Below are 19,451 nucleotides of genomic sequence, written 5' to 3' on the forward strand. Positions count from 1 at the left end.
CCCCAAATTAAACCAAGGGTTCTGTGGCTAAAGATGGAGTGAAAACTCTGTTCTTACTGACAATTCAGGCTTCTGTCCACATTTTTGTGTGTCTTTATCAGAAGCTTAGAGCCCCCCACACATTGTTCCTTCCTCCCTGCCTGTTTACGTTCTTTCCTATTTTCAATAAATATTTATTGAATGCATCAGTTTGGGGTCACTAGGGTATGATTGTGCATGCACGTGCATGTGTGTGCATGTTTGTGTGTGTGTGTGATAAAGGATTTACAAGTAGGCTTAGAACAGCTGCTTGCAGAGTCAGGAAGCAAAGTATGCAAAAAGGCCTTCTGTGTACTGGGGAGCTGGAGGATCCAGTTGCAAGTCAAAGGCCTGGAGTTCCCTGCAAAGCCCATGTTGGAAGACCAGAGGGTCTGCATGGGAAGGCTGAGGGAACTGGTGATGAGTGTTCAAAAGTGATGGTGAAGACCAGAACTCTACAGAAGCAAAGGGGCCTGACCTTCTTCTCTTTTCATTCCACACAGGCTCCAAGCCCATTGGCTGGTGCCATGAACTTCCAGGGTGGGTCTTCCTCTTCAGTCTGCCCTTACAAGACTGTGCTCCACTAATCTGCTAGGTGTTTCTTCATTCATTCAAACTGACGCTACAATCAAATGTCACACTGAGCACAATCTGTACCTCCAGACACCGCACTGGGGCTACGTGGAGAGCAGGGTGTGCAGTCTGCCCCAAAGAGGTTGTATTGTTACTGGGTGACAAACGAGTAGAGCAGCACTTACATTACAGTGAGGTCCCTGTGCATTCTGAGACACTCTTTTTTGTCCCATCCTGCCTCTTAGCCTTTCATCTCCCCTCTTAGCCTTCATCTCCCAGGTGGTTCAGAGCCTCCTTGTTATTGATTTGTATTTATTTACTGCTCTCCAAGGACACCAAAGAGATACATTTTGTAGCCTCCAAGGAGAAGCTCAGAGAAGGATGAGAAGAAAGAGAAGAGTATTTCTCAGCGTGAACATAAATTATTTTACTAAATGTACCTTACTCACAGAAGCATCTTGTCATAATGAATTTAAGCCATTTTCTGTGGGGTCTTCCTGTCTTGAAGATATGGGGATTCTTGGGAATTAGTGAATTAACCCATGGAATTACGAGCATGTTATGAGGACTGGGTCTTGCACACAGGGGGTGATCTTGTGCAATTTGCGTTGTCTAACCTCACCTTGGAAGTTGGTGCTGCAGGTCAGATTGTGAGAAGTCAGTCTCACAGAGCGAGGGTCTACCCCAGATGGGAGGGAGGTCACTCATTGGATTCAATCTGCCTCGTAGTCTTCTGGGGAGAAAATGAAATAACTATGGGAACAAGTTATGCACCATTTGTGTAGAGATGCCCTATTCACCAGCAGATATATAGAGAACATGTCTGGGCCAAAAATACGAACAATGAGTAACTTTCTACTGTGGTTTATTAGGTGGCAACCATACTTGTCTCCCAAGTGTCCAAACTAAGACACTGACTGGATTCATACCTTCCCTGCTTCCTCGTCCATCTGTATACTTTACATTCAAAAGATCCTGGGAAGGAACACGAATTAAGCATTCACAAATACATAATTACTACTCAGAAGACAATTGGATAAAAAATCAGGTCATTCTGCTATGCAAAGTGCTGACAGCTATTTTTTTCTTTTGGGCTTGGTTTGGCTGTTTGATTTTGCAGTGATGGAGATCACACTTGGGGACTTGTGCACGATAGGCAAGTGCTCTTCCCCCAGCCCTGATGGCTGTTTGATGAAGTAGGCTACAAAATTCCATGAGGTTAAGGAATTGTCTAGTTCACCATCATATACCCAGAACCTAGTGCTGTATCTGGCACATATGAGGTACATAATATAAATTAATTATAGTAGAAGACCACCATAACCTAGTTTATTCTATTAAAGTAGCGAGAATTGACAGCAGGACAGTTTTGCTTTCTCTAGCCAGTGTCCCCCAGCCATACTTTGAAATTATATTGTAATTTCTAGCTCTACTTTCATAGATGAATAGTTCACAAAGTCCTCCAGATACTAAAATCTTTCAACAAGCAAATGATGGTAATATTGAAGGTATTTCAGTCACCGAGTTCTTGATTGACAATGTCAAAAAAATAATCACATCCAGGATGGAAATATTCATGAATGCAACAAAAATGAAGAGAGAATAAAACAGAGTCTCCTGGTATCTTAGCTATAATCATAGAAACAGGTGCTAACATGTATTTTGTTGAAAGTCCTGAAATTGCCTTCAAGCACAGGCAAGCAAATAGTACAAGAAACTGAAAGAAGAAGAAAAAGAACTATAGCAATAGAACTATCCTGAGCCTGCGAGGGCAATGCTTTCCTGGATTAGTCCACAACATTTACTCCTCAGCCATCTGTTTCCCTGGCCCACCACATCCTGCTGAACCAACACTCTCTTCATAACAGGAATTCCTGCTGCTGCTTTACATTCTTTCTAGCTTCCTGTCCTGCTCTGCTGGTGTTTGATTTAACCTCTATGTGAGTGGGCATCAGGGTTGGCACTGCCCTTTGCAGCTTGGGGCTGAGATGCTGGCCTTCCTCGCAGGTCACTTCCATAGCTTTGGGGAGCTACCATGTCTTGAGTGCTAGCCTGGATATTTACATATGGTATCATATTAGCTCATTAACTTCACAGCCATTCCATGAGTCAGTTTTGCTCTCTCTCACTTTACAGATGAGAAATTAAGTGTCAGAAAGGTTGGACGGCTTGGCCTTTCATATGGCACAGAAGTAGCAGAGGTGGAATCTCAAGTCAGACTGGCTGCTAAGACTGTGCCCTTTAGGTTCTTCAGCTTTCTCTTGGATCCTTCATGATTTCTCCGGCATTTTTTACTTTCCTTCTATTTCCCCCATGTCTCCCCAGTTCGAAATGGGCATCTAGCCATATCCTACCTGTTATCTTCATCATCCTGGCTTTCAAAGTCTTCACTAGTTGACTGTTCTCTGCTCCTCGCCCACCCTACATTGCTCTCAAGGCCCGTGCTGTTTGGCAGCAACCACCTCAGCCCACTCGCCACGCTCCTGCCTAGCACCCTGCAGCATTTTCCTTCCAGAACTTCCACCCAAGGAGTTCCCTCCACCCTTCTCCCTGGAATGATAACTCCAGATGGGAAGACCCTGGGCTCCTGGTCCTCAAATCACAGAACTGGCCTACTGGTTGTCCCCCTTCCCTGGGTCACTTGTCAGGTGAGATGGTATTTCCTGGGGTTCAAAAGCATCCCAACCACTTCATCATCAAACTTTAAGCAGGGAATCGCATGCTGAGGCTAGCATGTTCTAAAGACTCTTCAGAAATGAACAGAGATAAAATAGGGAAAGAAGCGGGCAGAAGGAATACAGTTAGGAGACAACTGTCTCTTCTCTAGAAGGGGTCCATGCTGTCAAACCTTCCTGTTCTCCCACCCTTCGAGGGACTACTGACTTTCAGAAATGGTGAAGAAAAATGCATAGTGTTGTGTAAAGTCAAGTTAGTACTGCAAAAGTGTTTGACTGCTTGTCTATCACTCTTCACTAACAGGTCACTTAGAATGTAAGCCGGAATCCAGGACATGAGCGAGTGTGTCTTGCTTGTTCTATTCCTAGTACTGCAGATATTCGACTAATGTTTGTTAAGGAACAAGTAAACCTTGTACCATCATCTGAGGCCTGACCCAGGCATTTGGAGGTCAACACCCTCCTCCCCATATTGCCTCAGTGGTCCTGGATGAGCCATGTGAACTGTTCTGCAGCACAGTCAGCACTGCCAAAGAACAAGGCAGCACAGATGGAAACATCTCTCTCCACATCCCTCAGAAGTCCCCCGCTACTGTCTCTGAAGTGCTATGCGGTGGTGTAGGCACAGGTCAGGACCCGTGGCTGGTGGGTAGGCACAGGCTGACTCAGCCAAGGAGGTTCTGTTCTTTCTTTCTGCGAGGGAAACCAGCAGAGAGGTTGGGCTGGACCCCTCCAACCGCTCCAACTCTGATGCTGAGGGGTGCTATAATCTACAGGCCTCACACAACTCTGTCTTGCACTAGTGGCTCCTGGCTTTTTGCACCCCCAACACCCTATTCCATGTGCTTGGATGCACCCTCTCCTCCCTGTTGTTTCTCTACTCCTCCATTCTTCCTGCTCCTCTTTCTTGCCTGTTTTGTTTTCTAGCTTTGTTCCTCTCAAGATTCCTCTCACACTCACCTCTCTGTCTCTTCTTCCCATTCTGCAGGAGATTTTTCTCATATAAGTCCAAAGTTGTCTGTCAGGCTCTTCCTCCTCATTTCTTGTTTCCCTCAAAGAAGCACTTAATCCAGATTTAAACAAGTTTCCCTGGGTTTTTATTTTGTGTGCCCAGGTGGTGCAAGGTATGATCCCTCTTTGTAAAGAACCATCCTGAGTGAGCAAGGTTCTGTGCAAGAGGCTTTTTGCAGGGTCTGGCTACAGATTGCTCACCTGGGTTTTGCTCCAAGCCGTTCTCTTCTTCTGCTCTCCAGCATCCATCAAAACTCACAGGTACTGAGACTTCTTGGCAGTTTAGATGGCTCTGGAATGGGGTCTCTGGATGACATATGAGTTATGTCATGCAAGGTCAAGTTAGGGAGACAGGACATGTGAAGCCCCATTCAGCAACACAAGGTCAAATTTTAAGTGCTACACTTAGGTTCTCACCACCGTCACCATGGGGCTACAGTCTCATTTCCAGGGCTGTCTGTCACCTCTGCATGTCCATCTTAGCTGACAGCTCCCCTAATAGTGTGTCAGCCTGCAGTTCCTCACCATGGGCAGCCTGGGTTGAGAACCCGGCCATTCAACAGCTTTGCTTTTAGGAATTGCAGAACAAGGTTGTCCCTTGGCATATCTCCTTCCCTTCTCTAGGGAGCTGCTGCATTTTGCAGCTTTAAACTCCTCTTCCCTAGAGAAAGTCAATGGAGGCATTTAAAAGTTAAGGTCTCAGGACGGGACATGGGTTAATGTCAGAGCACTCAGCACTGATTTATGCGGTTCTGTGCTTTCCGCCAACTCCCTGTCATGGGGATTCAAGATGCCCCTTTTCTCTGCCTTGAGCTTAGCCTCCCACTGTCCTTCCCCAGACCTAAACCTTGGAGTCAGCACCCACTGGCTGGTGCTTGCTGACAAAGCAGAGAGAGCATCACTTACAGACTTACAATGAGGAACAGAGCCATTCTTTCTTTACTGCATTTCTTTTCTGGAAGACTCTGCTAACCTGGCCCCTCTAAATCTGTGCCTACTTTGGAATCCCGCAAGAGCACTTTTCTTTTCTTTTTTTTTTTTTTTTTGAATTCTTAAATGCTTTTATTGGTACATTTTAGGTATACAATACACCTACATTCATACTGGGAACCTATGCCTTGGTTCTTATTTTTTTCCCCACTCCCTGCCCGCCCTTCAACCCCTGCATCTCTCCTTATTTACAAAGACTTTGTTTCTCTTTTCTCCTTTTCTCATATTTTTTCCTTTCCCTTCCCCTACCCCTCCCAATTCACCTACCCCATTGGACCTTTTCTTCCTATTTTATATTATCAATTATTCATTTTAATACTTATTTACACTCAGTTTCTCACACGAGAGAAACCATTTGGTATTTACACATGTCCTATTTATTTCACTTAGAGTATGATCTCTATGCGCATCCACTTAGCTATAAATGTCTCTAGCTCCTCATTCTTTATGGCTGAGTAGTACACCGTTTTTATTTTTTTAAAAAACACATCTTCTTTATCCAGTCTCCAGCTGATGGTTAATTGGGCTGTTTCTGAGCTTTAGCTATTACAAATTGTGTCACTATAAACATGGGTGCACATATATCAATGTGGTCTGATTCTTTTAATTCTTTTGGGAAGATACCCAGCAGGGGAATAACTGGGTCAAATGGAACCTTTAATCCTAGTTTTTTGAGGTATCTCCATATTGATTTCCTCAGTGGTTGCATCAGTCCACACTCCCACCAACAATGAAGTAGGGTTCCTTACTTCCCACAACCCCACTGGCATTTGTTATTGGTTGATTTCTTGATAGCAGCCTTCCTTCTGGGGTGAGGGGGAATCTCAGTGTTGTTTGCATTTGCATCTCTTGAATCATCAGTGATGTTGAACATTTTTTCATATGATTTCATAGGATTACTTAATGCTTTTACTTCTTTGAGAAATGTCTGTTCATTTCAGATGCCCATTTTTGAACTGGGTCTTTAAATTTGGGGGGGTCTGACTTTTAAAAGTTTTTTATTCTGGATAATAGAGCTTTATCTGAGGCACAGCTGATAAAAATGTTTTCTCACATTGTAGGTTGTCTCTTAGCTCTGTTGTGGTTTCTCTTGCAGTGCAGAAACTTTTTAATAAGATGAGATTCCAGTTGTTGACTCTTTGTGCTAGTTCCCATACTACTGAGGATTTATTCATAAAGTCTTTTCCTATGCCAATGTCTTCAAGATTTCTACCTGTCTTCCAGCAAGTTTAATGTTTCTGCTTTAATATTTAGATCTTTAATCCACTTGGATTTTAGTTTAGTGCATGGTGAAAAACAGGGATCTAGTTTTAATCTCTGGCAAGTTGAAATCCAGTTTTTCCAACACCATTTATTAAAGAAACTATCTTTCCTCCAGTGAGGATGGTTGGCTCCTTTGTCAAAGATGAGGTAGCTGAGTATGTCTGGTATTGTTTCTGCATCTTCTAATCTATTCCACTGATCCTCTGGTCTGTTTCTATGCCAGTACCATGCTGTTTTATCACAGTAGCTTTGTAGTAGTTTCAAGTTGGGGATTGTGATACCCCCTGTCATGTCTCTGTTGCCTAGAACTGCTTTTGCTTTTCTAGGTCTCTTCTTGTTCCAAATGAATTTTTGTACTATTTTCTCTAGTTCTGTGAAATATACTGTTGGAATTTCAATCAGGATTGTATTGTATCTGTACAGCAGTTTTGGTAGTATGGCCATTTTCACTATATTGATTCTTCCTACCAAGGAGCAGGGGATATCTTTCCATTTCTTTGATCTCTTTTTTCAGAGTGCTGTAGTTTTCAGTGTAGAGGTCTTTTGCTTCCTTCATTAGATTGATTCCTAGGTGTTTCATTTTGGGGGGTGTTATTGTGAAAGGAACTGTTTCCCTATTTTCTCTCTCAGTGAGTCTGTTATTCATATACAGGAAGGTTATTGATTTTTGAGTGTTGACCTTGTATCCAGCTACTCTATTGAATCTGTCAGTTAAGTCTAGAAGTCTTTTAGCAGGGTTTTTTTGGGTCTTCTATGTAGAGTATCAAATGGTCAACAAATAATGACAGTTTAACTTCTTCTTTTCCTGTCTTTATTCCTTTTATTTCTTTCTCTTGCCTAATTGCCAGCAAGAGTCCTTTTCTGCCATTATTTGCCCTCATGGCAGCCTTCACTTGCTCCCTGATCACAGTTCCAGAGCAGTGGAACTATTTTTTTTGACTTGGGGATTTATTCATCTTTTAAAACAGAGGGTAGGGGGGTTACTGGGGATCAAATTCAGGACCTTGCACCTGCAAGGCAGGCACGGTGCCACTGAGCTAAATCCCCAGCCCAGGAGAATATATTCTTGATGTACAGAATGAGCCCAACAAATAGAATTGAATTTGATAAAGAATAAGATGAAGAAAGGGAAGGGAAGAGAAGGGACTCCCATAAGGACTCCAGAGGCAGGGATTCTGCAGGCTCTTCAACACGTGCTCAGGGCAGGAAGCGAGTGGGTGGGACAGCAAAGGAGAGGAGAGGCCTGGTCAGCCTCCAGGAGCTCACAGCTCCTCTTGCCAGCTCTGGGTGCTGGCTCCACTCTGCCTGCTGAATTCTTTCCCAGGACCTGGAATCCAGAGGCCCCTGACTCTTGCCTTTATTCTTGCTCTTTCTACTCCCTGGGTTGCTCTTTCCTCTCCTCTCCACTTTGCTTATTGCAGCTCCTTCTTCAAGATCAGGAACAGATCTCTCAAGAGATCCTGCCACCCATCGCTTCCCTGACCCAGCAACCAGGGCCCTGTTTTCTTAGGCTGTCCAACAGTCTTTGCTTCTACTCCTGAGGTAGAATTTGTCTCTGCAGCTCTCCTTTCCATGGCTTCATTCACCACGTAAATATATTCCCTCGTGTGATTCATCCAGGGTTTGATGTGTACCAGGAATTGATCCAGCAGTGACCTAGTGATCTGGCTCCTTGATGTTACCAGGTAATGTGCAGTCCAGTGAGGGAGAAGGACAAGGACACAGAAAAGGAATTCTCAGATGGTGTTTGCTGAAGGAAAGTCAGAGAAATGAGGGGCATGTGCTTTGGGGGTCAGGGGTGGAGGCTGTCAGGGAAGGTCTCTCTCAGGAAGGAATATTTAAACTGAAACCTTCAGCAACCAAGGAGAAGGCAGGAGTTGTGCATGCACGTATACGTGTACACTTGTATGTGTGCGTGTGCACAAGTGTGTACGTGTGTGTGTCACATGGGGGCAGGGGCAGGCTGGGGATGTGCATGCACAAAGCCTCCACAGGGAAAGGGACACTGTGACAAGTGGGAAGGACCGAGGCAGAGCCACGTCCCTGGTGGAGAGAAGTGAGGCTGGAGACTCAGGGAGGTAGAGATGGGTGAGTACCAGGACGGCCATGGTCAGTGCCAGCTCAGAAAAGGGAGGGGCTGTGGCTTATTTGTTTTTGCATCACCAGCACTCTGCAGAACTTCAGCTCTCTACAGGTCCCCAAGAAGAGTTTATTGAACAAATAAAGAAGAGAAAACACTTTAACTAGAGAAATAGAGTTTAGACAGGACATGAACGCTGACAAGTAAACAAAACCACCTCTCTGGGCCAGCTGTACTATCATTAGGGCCACGTCGCCTCGCAGCTGGGAGCCCAGGAAGCTCCACATCCATCTCACTGGCACAGGGACAAGTTTGTAAAGCGCACATATGGCCTGATTTGAGTTGGTCAGATTTAGTAAGACAAGTGTGTCATTTATCCAAGGCAGGCCTATCTAAGCCAGTAGGGAGAATCTAAGTGACATCTGCCAGGCTGGGGCTTTACACAGCAGGCAGTCTGGCAGACGGAGACTAACCAAGCGCTGTCCTAACGCCACTTACCAAAGCAGGGCTTTCTCTGCTACTCCCCGAAATCTTGTGCACTTTAGAGGATAGAAGCATTGTAGAGCTAGGGAAGATACTGAGCAGCCGCTCATTTTACAAATGAGGACCCTGCGCTCCAGAGAGTTTGAGTGACACTCTGAATTAGTGACAAGACTGGGCCAGGTTTTTAGGTCTCCTGATTCTATGTCCAGGCTGTTATAAATGAATCTAAAACAAGAGATGGAGAAAGTGAGGGAGAAAGAGGAGGGAAAGAGAAAGAAGAAGAGTGAAGAAGGAGGAAATGAGGAAAGAAGTGGGAGGGAGAAGGAGAAAAAGAGCAAAGGAGGAGAAAGAAGAAAGAAGGGAGGAAAGAAGAGAGAGAGGGAGAGAAGCAGAAAATTACGCTGTTGCTACCTCACGGGAGCTCAGACTAAAGAAGGTTCCCCAGACAAGAGTGAGCAGGAAGTACTGCACCGTGCAACACACTCTGCCACCAAGCTAAGCCCACTTGTTCAGAGGCAGTAAGTGGAACACAAGGCTCACCCTTCTCAGCTGAAGCCCTGCCTGCCAGCTCGACCTCCCAGACCCAGGATGCCTTTGGCTGTGATTAACACCACCCCTCCACCATGTAAGGTCCTTCAATGTCTATAAGTATTTTTGTTTGTCACACCTGGGGAAGTAGAAAGTCACATTAGCATCCAATGGGTAGAGACAAGAGATGCTGCTAAACATCTTACAATGCAGCAAGAGAGCCCCACCGAAATGAATGATCTGGCCCAAAGCATCAGCAACACTAAAGTTGAGAAATACTGCCTTAAAGGGACAGAGTATGCTCATCTGGATCCTTCCTCTATACTACTGGATGCAGTTGGAGTCTGAGTTGCTATCTTGGACCAAAAGGTAGAAGTCATAGTTTAAAATGGTGGAACAACAGAGAAGGAGCTCAGGTTCATCATGATCTGGGACTGGCCAGACCAGTGATAGATGACTTATTTCCGGACTTTGTCATCTAACACAGAAAAAAGACCTAGTTCACTTACACTGAATAGAACTGTTACGTTTTTCTTCCTCTTTTTTTTTTTCTCCATTCTCCTCAATTTCAATGAGCCTGTACCTACCCAGCTCCTATTCCTGGTCTCTCTTTTCTTTGTATCCCTCTGTTCCTCCCAGGTTTTGCCTCCAGATTTCCTAAAGACTTATATTGGATCTATTTTCTCTTTCATCTATTTTGAAGTTGTATTGTATTCTCCTCCAAGACCCATCTTCTTGCAGCTCTGAAACTGCCGAGTCCCATCCCTTCCAAATTCCCAGCCCGTTGGACTCTGTCCCTTCTCCTTCTAGCCAATCCTATGTGTAACCCATGTTCTCACAGACTAGGTGCCATCTGTAATGACAGGTACAGGGTGGGTGATGGCCCAGCACAGTGGAGGTCTGACCAGTAGCAAATGACCCTGGCCCTCACTCCATATGGGCTTCTGCCGTCTGAGTATCAGTCCTGGTCATGCTGTACCTTTAGAATGAATGAATCCATCCCAGCATCCTTCATTCAACATTTGTATAAGTCATGTTCAAGGCCCTAGTGTGGAATATGTCAGGACAACATCCTGGAGGTCTTTCCACTTATTACTATTGTTTGCCATAGGCTTAAAAATGGCAAACCCGTGGCTACAAAGTGTGATCATCGAGATAAACAGAAGGGAAGGGCTGGCCCTTCTCTTCCCTTATGTTACTCCATTGTTAAGTTTGGAGAACATGCTAAGGATTGAACTCAGTGCCTTCCCACTGGCCTTTCTTTATCTTCATTTTTCTTTCTCTCTTTAAATTTTTATATCTCCAGGCCTTTATTTTTTGAGACAGCATCTCACTAATTTGCCCAAGCTGGGCTTGAACTTGTGATTCTCCTGCCTCAGCCTCCCAGAATGTTAGGATTACAGGTGTGCTCCATCAAGCCCAGCTTAGTCCTAAATGTCTGATTCGTGACTGTTTGCTTGATGTGAGGATAGAAGGTTCCAATCCAGCTAAAATAATCAAATGTAAGAAGAATAAAGTTGGATCACTTCACCTATCTTTCTTTTTGGAATGTTTGCTGATTGGAGTGGGAGGTGAAGACTATAACTGCCATGTTTTGTAAAGGCAGGCATAATGTTAAAAATGCTATGAAAAGCAGCCTCCAAGAAAGAACCTGATATTTCTGCCTCTCACTCTGTGTGATGCCCTCCCACACTGCAGCATGGTGCTTTGTGTGACCAACAGAATACGGTAAAAGTATATGACTTCTGAGCCTAGATCATAAGGTCCCTCTCCCTCTCTTCTCCCAGCTCCCTCTAGAGGAAGCAGCACTATGCGCGGGTTTATGTGCCAAGGCACTGAGGCCTCTGCCAACAGCTGTGTATATGAATCAGATCCCCCAGCCCCAGGCAAACCTCCAGGTAATTACAGGTCCAGAAAACTTCGTGCAAGACATTGAGCCAGAACCACTCAGGGCCCATGACCCATAGAAAATGTGGTATAACACATTTTTATTGTTTTAAAATCTACAATCTGGGGTGATTTTTTAAATGCAACAATAAATCACTACCATAGATCCTTACTGTCATGTCAGTGGGTGTCAGCAGTTCAGTTAATTATCATGACAGCCCTGTGAAGCAGAAATTATTTTCTCCATCTTAGATGTGTGAAAATGGTTCAGAGAGGTGAAGGAATTTCTCAAGGTCATGTGACTTCCTCCAGCTATACCAAACTACTCTGCTCCTTTCAACCATGCTTGTCTGAGAACTTCTCTTCCTGTCTTCCCAGAAACAAGCCAAGATGTCCCAATACCAGTTGCTTTCTGGTTTAATGATGAGATTACATGATCACAGAGTGGGTAATGGGTGAGGGTTTAAAAACTACCATTGCCTGTAACACTTTTATTTTTATGTGCCCTGCCAAACAATTTCAAAACTTAGTGAAGCAAAATAAATTCTAAAGCAATGGCAAATGAATGAAAGAACTAAAAGAAGGCAATATTTTTAGTCAGATCTAGAAAGCTGAGAACAGAACAAGAGCTCTGCTATAAGAAAGAATTGCTGGTGCTGTTTGCGTGGGTCTATGACAGAATCATGACATGGGAAACAGCTGATGCCCAAAAACATGGACACTTCTGGCTAGAAGACTCTTATTAGTCAGCTTGGTAGCCCACGTTTGGTCACGAATTAGCTGAGGTCATACGCCAGCTCCTTCAATCTGGCTTAGAAGGAGGAAGGCAGCCTCTTCTGGGACGGACTGAACCTAGGTTCTGTGGGACATCATTAGCAGTATAACCTCTTCCCCAGGTCTCATAAAGTAGAAGAATCCATCCTATTTTCTTCAAAGGTCATTTTTGAGGTTAGTACATCAGACTGATTCATTGATTTCAATGGTGTTTAGAGATCTGCCTATTAAGGACTTAAAATTTATAATAGAAGCCCAAGTAGAACAACGAGAGATTGAACACCTGAGCCCTAAAGCAGTTCTTCACAAACTTTGCGCAAATGAGTTGTAGGGAGAGCTCTTATTCAAACACAGGTTTTAATCCTGCAGGTCTAGGGCAGGGCCTGAGACCTTGTATCTCTGACCAATTCCCAGGTGCTGCTGGTGCTCAGAGCCCACTGTTGGCACTTTAGCAGGAAGGGCAGAAAGCACTGACTTTCAAATCTGGCTGCATCTGAGAATGACCTAGGGAATTTTTAGAAATATTGGTGCCAGGATCTCACCTCCAGAAATTCTGATTTAATTGGCCTCAGAGCGTATCCTGAGCAACAAGACTCTTGTGTATATGTCAGAATTTTAGGACCCATGGGGAACAAGTCTGTTCTTAGTTTCCTGTTGGTTTTCTCCCTATCTCTTTCCTGGGAGAAGCAGCTGCAGAGCAGGGTAACTGTGAACGTGGGGACAGGTGGCTGAATCCAGTCCTGCCATTCTCCTGGTGGTTGGCCTTCCCATATGGATAGGGCCATTGACTCTGCTTATCTTCAAGGGTTGTTGTAAGGAATAAGTTCACACATGGAGAACTCACAACAGTACCAGATGCAATGTTACTATTTCATTGTTATTCTCAGCTGCTAAAGCATTAAAATTGCCTGGGGTCCAGGAATTGGGCTCAGGATACCCTCCCTATACACTTGCCAAAAGAAGTCATCCAACTACTTTGCTGCAGACTTTGAAGGAAGAAATGTGAATCTGCGTGACTGGACATCAAGACCCAGTCTCTCAAACTGGGTAACTAAAAGCAGGAATTAGGACAAAGAAGCATCATTCCATACCATCATTCAGCCAACATTTATGGAGTACCCACTGTGTACAGGGCTTTGAGCTAACCCTTGGAGAGCACTACAAGAGACTCAGAAAGCAAGGATGGTTAGCTTTCAAGAGTTTCTGGTCCACTGTAGAAAATAAGCTAGGTGCATGGCCAGGGACCTTCCAAATTACCTACAGGACCCATTTAGTCAACAAATATCCAAGGGAGCTGCTGAGAGGTAGGCACAACTAGGGAGTGAGCTTTACAAAGATGAGAAGGATGCACCTTGAGACCATAATGTTAAGTGAAATAAATCAGACACAGGAACTTAAATATCTCATGGTTTCTCTTATATGAGAAATCCAAAGTATAAATAATTTACAGAACAAAGCAAGAGATCATAGGAAATATGGAGGTAGATCTTTTGCGGATGGGAAGGAGATCTAGAGATGGAGTGATATAGAGGGAGCGGAGAGGAAGGAGAAATAAAAAGAATTAAGATGTTTTATATACACATACCAATTCCTCACAATGAATGTAATCATTGTGTAATGCAAACATGTACTAAAACTGTTTTAAATTAAAAGAAAAAACAGATGAACAAGAAGGGGAAGACATGTTTCCTCCCCTTTCCTCAAGATGCTTATAGTCTTGGGGCAGAGACAAAAAATTACAGAGCTTCTTAAGTACTTTGGGAACACAGAAGAGTCCCCACTTCAGCCCACAGAACAGAAATGCTGGAGTAGAACATCTGGGAACGTTCTCGGAGGGAGGTGACAGGGGATTTTCAGTCCTGGACTTCTTTGTTTGCACTGGAAGTGCTTTGGCCCACCACCTCTCACAGTTGAATCGTGCTCAGCCATGCTCTTCTGATTTTTCTCAATATTACAAGCGCTACAGGAGCAAGGACAGTGTGTATGTCCTTCATAGTATTCTAGGAGACTAACAGAGAGCCTGGTTAGTCTCAGTGCTTCAATGAACGAATGTGCTCTTTGATTCAAACAGGCTCAAAGCCTGTTCAGCGCCAGGGATTTAGCTCAATGGTTCCACCGCCTGCCTCACAAGTGCAAGGTCCGGAGTTTGATTCCCAGTAAGAAAAGAAAAAAGAAAAAAAAAGCCTGTTCAGCCTAGAGGACTTAGGCCAGGCTGAGACTTTGCCCAGCTATCTAAACAGCACAGACAAGTAACTGCCACTTATAGGCTAGACCTACCTGGTCCTTGGAAACCAGAAGTCCCATCTGGTCAGCCAGGAGCTCTAAAACTAGTGTTGCTACTCCCTCAGTATGCTATGCCTGCATCTACCTCGGTTCCCTTAGTGACTAGACCTCTTCTCTGAATAACAGCATAGCAGTCTGAGACACTCAACCAGCTCTTCACAAGCCCTTGCCTTTGGGGGTTGAGTCATGCTCCTTTTATTTTGAGCGGTACTTCTTGTCTTGTGAACAGGCTTATGGTACAGAATCATGGGACTGATCCACGCTGAACTTTGATGTTCAGAACCCTCATGACCTTCTCAACCAGCACCTGTTGCAACTAAGTTCAAGTCTACAGCACCCTTTTAGCCACTGTGCACTGGTCTCTGCCTTTTCCTCACCTCCTGCCTTGTCCTGTCTTCTTTCTCCCTTCCTCAAGCCTGTTTACTAACAACTCCCCAGCCAGTATTCCTTGCAAGTGACTCTGGCCTAGGTTAGGGAGTCCATTCTACGTGCAGCCTCCCTCCTTCTCTAAATTCCTCTCTAAGGATGTCATCTCTCTTCTGCTAGTGTACCTGTTGTCCTTTCTTTTTTACTGTAAACCAAGCTCATGTCTTTTCCATTTTTGTATGACTCTAAGGTCACTATTCTGACAATTAGACCCTCAATCACACTTGCTGAAGAGATGAAAAAATCATTAGGAAAACACGAAGTACAAACGAAATGCTATGTCCAAGAGATGGAAAGAAGGGGAGGGAAAGGGAAGGGGAAATAAAAAGAATTAAAATGTATATGTACGTGTGCCAACATCCCACGATGAATTCAGTCATTATGTACTGCAAATGTGTACTAATAAAAATAAAACATTTAAAACTGAGGTGTAGTAGCCTCACTGACCCTCTGACTCCATTCCACTTAACTTGTACATCACCTCCAATATTAATCATTCTAAAGCACAGCCTTTCTTATATCAAAATAAATCAGTAGCTCCCTATCACTTATTGCATTAAATCCACATTACTTGTCCTGAATCAAGCTTGTCCCCTCTCTTCTCCCCTATCTGGCTGAAATCCTACCCAGGCTTACTTCCTGACACTTCTCCCACCACCAACCCTAACCTTTATAAGGACTTTTTAGACTCTTCTTTCTTTTTTCATCTTGATCTCTGAATTTGTACATCCTGGGAAATGTTATTTCCCTTCTTCTAGTCCCATCTGACCACCCAAAAAAGTTTGGTTATTGGCCTAACTGAAACTCAAAGCTAAAATAATGACACTTTATTTAAACACGAACAAGTTATCTGGCAAGAAGCAAGTCTTTGTAAATCTTTAGGGTTGGCCTAACCTGGGCATGGTGGTACACACAATCCCAGCACTTGAGAGGCTGTGAGATCAAGGACAGCCAGGCTACACAGCGAGATCTTGTCAAAGAAACTATGTGGTTGGACTTCTTAAATGGAAAACTGTGAGGATGCTTTGAAACTGAGGCACGCATTTTTTAGGCTGAGGAGATAAGTGTTCTATTTGGTAACACAGTTTATGCCTATAGTTGTGGAGGAGTGGGGTAAAGAGGTGGAGAATGTTACTGGGGTTGCAGTAAATTTAGCTGATGCTGTATCTGAAATTTGGTTTGCTCCTGCAAAATAAGGGATTTCTTTCTTGAGAAATACTTGCTGATAACAAGTTGTTACACACTTGCCATGTTCAAGGACCCAGATAAATTATTGTAAGGATTCATTTCTGTAACCCTCATAACAATTTTATGATTTATTTAGATGAAAAGGCTGGGAGAAGTTAACAATTAAGTCCTGCAAATAAGGAGCAAATTGAACAGGAATTGAGCTCCACAGTCTGTAGATTTAATATTCACTACCAGAGATTTTGTTTGTTTGTTTGTTTGTTTGTTTGTTTTTTAAACCTCACTCTTGAAAAGTTTCTTTTGAGGTATGTTTTATAAACAGTATAGTAGTATGTCATTATTATTTAGGGGTACAAACTCAAAAACATTTTACTAGCAGGGATGTCCAATTACATTTGGCTACTTTTTTCTTATACTATTTTGCATTATACACATGCATATTGCTTTGTACAGAAAGGTCATACTTCTCCCAGGGAATCCGGAGTGTCTGGAAAGGTAGGAATTATGTCTTAAACTTCCACTCTACCTCTAACAGTAGAACTAACTGTATGGTCCCTAAATATTTATTGAATTGAATTAAACTAGTACTCCACCAACCCTACCCTCTGGAGTAGAGCAAATGAAGATTACTAGAAATACAGCAAATTTCTAGAGCTTCAGGAGATCAAAATGGATTCCAAACACTGCAAATACAGTAGCATATCAACTTAAAAGCAGTCTTGCTGTCAAAAACTTATAGTGTTATTGAAGACCTTTAAAGGCTTACACTGGATTTGGACTTTATCTTCTGCAAATGGGAAGGGGACCAAGAGATAGAGGGAGGGGGCAGAGACAGGAAGGGGATAAGAATTGAGATGTGTTATGTGAATGTACCAACTCCCCATGATTGTAATCATTATGTAAACTGTACTAATAAAAATTAAAAACAGTGGGAGGGGTAAGGGAAAGGAAAGAAGGGAAAGGGATAAATACGAGAAAAGGAAAAAATGGAAACAAAGTCTTTGTAAATGGGGAGGGGTTAAAGAGAGAGTAGGGAGTGGGGAAAAAAAAGAACCCAGATATATTATGTAAAGGTACAAATTCCCAATAATGAATGTCAGCATATTGTATACCTAACATGTACCAATAAAATTACTGAATTAAAAAAAACAAGAACGCAGAGACAAAATGGTGTTAATACAGCGCCGTCCTGTCTAGGAACTCAAACAGCAGAAAGGCACAGATCAACTCCCGGGAAGGTGATTACAGCCCATTATTTGGCTCCCTCTGCTGGTAGCAAGGAAGAGGTTGCTTTTTTCCTTGTAGAAATTCTTGGTTCAGGTTGTAGAATGGCTGCTGAACCTGTCCTGCCTGAGAAATCAGCTCAGTGTATAAAAGGTGAAAACAAAACCCACTGGATATTTCTCTCCAGATGGCAAATAAATATACATTTCCACTCTTTTGATATGCTAATATTGCCGGCTCCAAACCAGACTCAGGATAAACTTCTTATTGTTGGAGAGCCACCACACACCTGCTGGTTGCTTCTGCTGTGACTTTCCCAGTCTTCTAATTGTAGGGTGTACAAAGTACAATCTTGATTGCTTACAGGGTTCCTCAGATAAGCCTAGTCTTTCCACATTCTCTGCTAACCTTGTAGCTAAGCAGTCTCTTCCAAGTCATAGACAAGGGTTTTTGGTCTCAACTAGAGAATTCTTTGATTCATTAAGAAGTAAGCACATGTATGTCTTTGCTTAGCATGTAGTTTCCTTCCCAACTCTTACTTTCCAGAAGTTTTATGAGTCTGAATTGCTACTTAACCATGTCAATGAAGTGTCAAAATTTAGGGGCTGGGAGTTTAGCTCAGTAACACTCTGCAAGGTCCTGAGTTTGACCCCTGGTACAGAAAAAAATTGAGATTTAGTTCCAAAGGCTACAGGCAGAATTCTTCTGTATAGTTTCCCTCTCATTTGCGCTGTAAAAGGCAGTGGAAGACACCGAGCTGTCACCAATACCTGGAATATCTCAGAATACAATAAAGATATGTTTAAATAAAATATGACTTAAAACAATATTCTAGGCAGGGCGTGGTGGCACATGCCTGTAATCCCAGCACTCAGGAGGCAGGAGGATCGCTGTGAGTTCAAGATCAGCCTGAGCTACATAGTGAGTTCCAGGTCAGTTTCAACTACATAGTGAGACCCTGTCTCAAAAAAAACCCCCCAAAAAAAATCTATTTTAAGGGTGAATTATGTCCATGTGAGAATTCCTCCTGTATATAATGTGAAGGCAGTTGTTTTATTAATTTAAAGGGGCATACTATACATAAAATGCTTGTTGCCAAGGAACTTCGTTTACATTAGGGTGGAGTGAAATAGGCGTGGCGTCGAGTAGGCTTGTGCTACTACTCTTTGTATAGGCAATTCACCATTTTAGTGTCCTTGCACATCCTTTCCGGTTGTGCCAAAAATAAAAGATCGGTTACTCTTTCTTTGGGCCATTTTTCAGGTCTGTGTTCGCAGAGAGCAATCTTGTGGGATGAGGTAATGTCTCCATGTGGTACAAAGAACAGGCTTGCTTACTGCTCACTAAAACATGGTGGGTTCCTCAAGCTCAGCATTTTCCACCTATAATGCAAACCATTTGGTGTGAAAGCTTGAATCTGGGGCCCATATGCTTTGTTCCTGTGAGAACCGGGGTTCAGGGAACAAACACGCTGGCCTTCTTGGCTGCCGCTTTTGCTGTAAGTCTTTTACTTCTGACCCACTGTGTTCTGTCAGCTCCGGGAAACTAAAAGCTGACATTAATGTGCAAACGAGATAAAATCTCACCCTTCACGGTTCTCCACACTCGCTAGCTGGGTGTCCCGAAATGAGTGAGTCAAACTCTTTTAGCTGCTGTTCCCCTTCTTTATAAAGACTATGGTGAATGTTAAAGGTGCCCACCATATAGGTTGGTTCGGAGCGTCCCTTGTCCCCCTTAGTACGACGCAAAGAGAACACTCTGCTTTGACCCTCGGTGACGCCGGGCGGGTAGAAGCTCGGCGGACTACAGGGGTGGGGCGATCCCAGCTCCCGCCAGGAGCGGGTTGCGGACGAGCCGGCGGAGGGCGCCCAGCCCAGCTCCGCTACTCCGATGTAGGCGGGACTCGGAAAGCGGCTAGCGGATTGGAGCCCGAGCAGGGTTTTATCTGGCCGCGGCAGTCGCGTAGCAACTGCGCTGCTGTTATTAGGTCGTCTACTTGGAGTGGCTTCGGGGTCGTGCGGACGGGGATTAGTGGGGCGCTGAAGGGC

The sequence above is a fragment of the Fukomys damarensis genome, unplaced genomic scaffold, assembly GCF_012274545.1.
Source record: "Fukomys damarensis isolate Sample0158 unplaced genomic scaffold, DMR_v1.0_HiC HiC_scaffold_33, whole genome shotgun sequence".
Taxonomy (NCBI): domain Eukaryota; kingdom Metazoa; phylum Chordata; class Mammalia; order Rodentia; family Bathyergidae; genus Fukomys; species Fukomys damarensis.